This window comes from Stegastes partitus, unplaced genomic scaffold (genome assembly GCF_000690725.1).
Source record: "Stegastes partitus isolate 25-593 unplaced genomic scaffold, Stegastes_partitus-1.0.2 Scaffold2451, whole genome shotgun sequence".
NCBI classification, from domain to species: Eukaryota; Metazoa; Chordata; class Actinopteri; family Pomacentridae; genus Stegastes; species Stegastes partitus.
In genome coordinates, this window is record NW_007580182.1 from 1 (window position 1) to 5,102 (window position 5,102).

The following is a 5,102-nucleotide window of genomic DNA, read 5'->3' on the forward strand; positions in this document are numbered from 1 at the left end:
CTTTTATTATTTTACCTTTTCAAGTCAACCACTATGTCAGTGCATGTCTATTTTGTGACCTCGTGACTAAAAACCAGTGTGGATATATTCAACTGCACTGGACACATGAGACACACCAATTTATTTTCAATTTTAGCCTTTGGAATATTTTTATGAATTATTATATTCATAAATTTGGAATATTCTTCAATAGCTTCCAGGTCATGTGACCCACTGACTTCAAATCTGTTTCAAATTACTCAGCTAGTCTGGACACCAATTTTTATTCAATTTCAGGTATTTTAATATTTCTGTTGATTACCTATATTCATAAATTACTAATATTTTTTAATAGCTTCTATGCCAAAAACTATGTACAGTTTTATTTTCTACATTTTTTACATCATTTTAAAATATTTGTCCAGACTAGCTGAGTAATTTGAAACTAATTTGAAGTCAGTGGGTCACATGACCTTGAAGCTATTGAAGAATATTCATAATTTATGAATATAATAATTCATTAAAAATTTGCAAAAGGCTAAAATCGAAAATAAATTGGTGTGCCTCGTTTGTCCAGACTAGCTGAGTAATTTGACACTGATTTGAAGTCAGTGGGTCACATGACCTGGAAGCTATTGAAGAATATTCATAACTTATGAATATAAATAATCATAAAAATTATTACAAAGGATAAAATGTAATAAAGGGTGTGCCTCATTTGTCCAGTGCACTTGAATATATCCACACTGGTTTTTAGTCATGAGGTCACAAAATAGAAAATTTATTAATTTTTATTTCTCAAGGGTTCTTGGTTCAGAAATTCGTTGACGGTCCCAAAGTGAAATGGCTGGTTGGGTGGCGATGCAGCCGAGAGGAGCGAGCCGAAGTCTGAGTCCGTAAATCGGATCAACTGTGAGCAAGACCGCTGACCACGCGGAGCGCGAATATCCAATATCCAACGTCAAACTAATTTCACCGCGGTCGCGCAGGGACAGTGCTCAGGGCACGGTGCTCGAGGTGCTTCTTCCCAGTGGCGGTTTTCCCAGTGCTGGTACTCGTAGAAGAAGAACTTTTCATGTGGGTGCTCGAAGCGGTGGGCTCCGTGGTGAAGCTGGAGAGGGCTACGGATGGTGTGGCTCGTGAGACGCTGGAGACTGGAGTCGAAGAGGGAACGCTGGAGGCAAACAAAAACACACGAATTACTCGAGACTTGAAAATACTTAAACTTAGTTGCAATGCTTCGCGGAGGAGAGCAACTAGGCGGCCTGGCTGTACCCCGAGGATGAATCACAATCATCTGGCGCTGGAGATCTGTGAGAAGCTCGTATTTCAGGTGCTCCGCTGATGAGCTGATGATTTGCACCTGCCAGCGCGAGAAAGTCCTCTCCCCTTCGGCTCCGCCCAGCCTGCAGAGAAAACACACGCCCACTAAGACACAAACCCAGGAGACAGAGAAAAACACACAAAACATAATCCATAACCCTCACAGAGTGACTTATATGGTTGGTATCATGTATGCATAATATACACACATTTGTCAGTCTGGCTACTGACATGATCTGTATATTCCAGCTGTGCATCAGGCTTCTTTTATGTCATGGGAAAACACTACTGTAAAGGATACAGTGATGACACACCTGTGCATCCTCGCTCATAGCTCTGTTTGCAAGCATCCTCTCCCCTCAAGATGCATTTTAGGAGTTGAGTTATCCTTCAAGATGGCACACTGTAGTTGATTTCTCGCTCACAGACAGACGGCAGAGGAGTTTATTGACTCAAAATAGTCAATGAAGATCCAGTTCATTAGTTATCAGCCTCAGAAATCAAGACTGGAGCCCACATCATTACTTCGCTTCGTCAAGCAGCAGAGGCATGTTGTGAGCAGACCGTGTGAATCAGGCCTTCATGGTGGAACTGCTGCAAAGAAACCTCCGTTAAGGGAGACCAATAGGAAAAAGCAAACTGCTGTGGTCAAGACAAAAAAAGGATGTTAGATCAGTTGAAGGCTAAGCACAGAGAAGGTGATTGGATGTGATTTACTTGTGTGTTTCCAACTGTGGAGCATGGAGGAGACTGTGGCTACTACAACATCCTGCAGAGACAGGACATGTCATCTGGTTTGGGCTTAGTGGGACAAACACTTGTTCTTTAGCAACACAATGAACCAAATCTTCAAGTTGTGTAAGACTTTGGAGTGATGGAGTGCTGCATCACCTGAAATGACCTCCACAGTTACTCAATACATCCATCTCATATAGTTTAGTACGAACTATAAAAGTTCCTTGTGAAGCAGGTGGAGAAAATGTAAAAAAAGTTGATATCAAAGCAAACAAAGGACTCTTTGAAGGATCTAAAATTTAAATTTATTGTTTTTTCCCCTCCCACTTAAATCCAAATGTGTTGTTTCATAGTTCTGATGTTTTAAAATATTAAAATAATGAAAAATTTGTTAAATTTTTTTGACTTGTACTGCTCTTAAAGTGTTCTGATCCTTTAAAACAAACTCAGTCCACAGCTGGTTAGCTGTGAAACATGGGTTACCATGACGATCTAAGTTAAATCCAGCTATAACACGCAAATATCGCTTTGTGATACGGTCTACCAAACAATGAGTTACTTATCCACTTAAAACTTTCATCTGCGTTGCCGGTCTCTCCCATCCTAACTGTATCTTAACAGATGAAGACCTTTTGTGTCGAGCCCACACCATTAATCCCGTTTTATCAGATGACAGTGGATGTTGGAGTTTGTTTACGATGACATGTCAGATTTTGCTAAGCCCTCAGTTTTTGCCCACTATGTCTGTCAGTTTGGCTTTGTCTAAAATTTGACATAAGCCACAGCAGATGTTACAGCAGAATTACATAAGATGAAAGCAACAGAAGGACGGATTTCAAAAGCAACCTCTTAAAACTTTTTAGGATGCTGATCTTTACAGAAGAGGTCTTCTTTCATCTCAAAAAAGACTTGAGTATGTCTCATGCTCCGCTAACCCTAGTCCAATTTCCCAAAGTAAGTCAACAGAGCTGCTGTAAGAAAACCATTTTAATCAAGAATTCTGTACACTGACTTACCAGACAGTCAACAGTCATCATTTATGACACCATAATGTAGATAAGGAGAGGTAAAAAGAAATGGACATGGAATGGAAGTAGAAAAACCTCAAATTCTTTCTTAGATGTACACTAATGTCTGCTACTAAATTGGATGTTCAAATGTATAAAGGATCAGATCAAGTGACCAGACGAAGACCAAAAAACCCCTGAAGATCTGATTAAAGGATGAAAAAAACAAACCAAAATTAAACACAATTTACAGCACATACAGTGGCTTTTTTAAAATTACCACAGTATTTCAGTGTATTCATTACTGCAAGATTCTGTGCCACAACAATCAACACAATGACTGGGCCACACTCACACACATACATTCATCACACACAACTTGAACTTTTGGTATGTAAAAAAAAAAAAAAAAAAATCCTGATGCTCTCTGTCATATTAAGACTTGTACATAACACAACACATGGAGTGAAAAAACTTGCAGAGAAAATGTTTTTCACTACATACCAGAACAGGATGAAAAACTCTTGAAATGTGATGTGAAGATACTTAAAAAAGAAAAAAAACATGCAGTTTCATATGGAGGACAAAAAGCACACGAATAAATAAATATATCAATAAACATAAGTTTAAAAAAAAAATCATGATTAAATGATTGTCTTGAATCTGTTTCTACATTAAAAAACAAAAACTTTTATTTAAGACATTCCTTTATTTCTACCTTTCTGCTTTTCCCAGCTGATAAATCCTGCTTTTGACTGAGGTTAGGACCTAATTTACATATATACATACAGAAATAAATAAATGAAAAAACGTAGGAATACAGAAATAACCTAAAGAAGAGTTGACTCATTGGAATAAAAAATTATTTCACAGTATTAACTTAATTCAATATTTCTGCTTTTATTGTTTTTTTTGTCCTCCATATGAAACTGCATGTTTCCAGGTCCTCACATCATGTTACAGTATTTGTGTCAGTTTAACTTCTCCATATAAATCAGTTTAAACACACCACAAAACACATATTTATGTAGGTGAGATCGCCTCAGATCTGATGAAGCAAATGTCTTTGACTGCAGACAGGGTCTTCACTGATCTCCAAAAAATCAAAATTAACCAATGTCTCCCACACAATGGCTCAAAGAACAAAATACAACAATGTTACGCACCTATTAGCTTGGGTTCATCCTTTGTGTTACAAAGACACCAGGTGGTGTGTGCATAATGGACAGGGCAGTTTTGATAATGCCATTCTGACCTGTGGACCCATGAATGGAAACAATACGTATGCATTGCAATCTCTCGTTATCTTCTCTGGTGCCACAAAGAGCTCACAAAACGGAGTAATGCTACGAGAAACACAACAGTTAGGGCCTCTTGTCAAACAGCCAATAAAGTGACACATCGAAACAGACTTGAGGCCAGAAAACAACAGGTTTACACTCAACTTTTACTGATGTGCGGCCTGCAATCTATTTAGAGTTCTTAGTTTGCATTTCTGTCTCCAGTATCAAGGACCAAGTGGGGACAAGACGAGGATTCCTTCATAGCTGCCTGCATTAAAACTCACTTTTAACATGTGATTATTGTCCTATGCTACCCCCTGCTTTTAGTTTGTTTAACTTAATGTGTAAAGAATCTTAAGGTGTCTTGACAATTATAATTTTTGTATTTGTTCGAAAATGGTTACATGACATGGTCAGCTCTATTATTTGAACATATTTGCTTCCATGAGTCCTGTTTAGTCCTGCTAAACTGTTCCCAGATTGTTGGAGGCTCTGTCCAGTCACAAATGTCATTGTAGAATGTGTTGTGCGTAAATTCGATTCATATCAGGACCTCAGGTTTTCTTTTTTTTTTTGAGAGGGAGTCAAGTTTACCTGAAGACCTGAATTGTACACAAGTCTGTCTTTCTTTTCTTCTCAATGCAAAAACCTGAAAATGAGATTTTGGTGCACAATTCTCCACTTTACCACAAGTGTATCTGTTAAGGAGGCAAATTTTTCACACTTCTGCTGGAAGCATCCAGACCTCTGTTAGCCTCAGGTCTGTTTGAGAGTG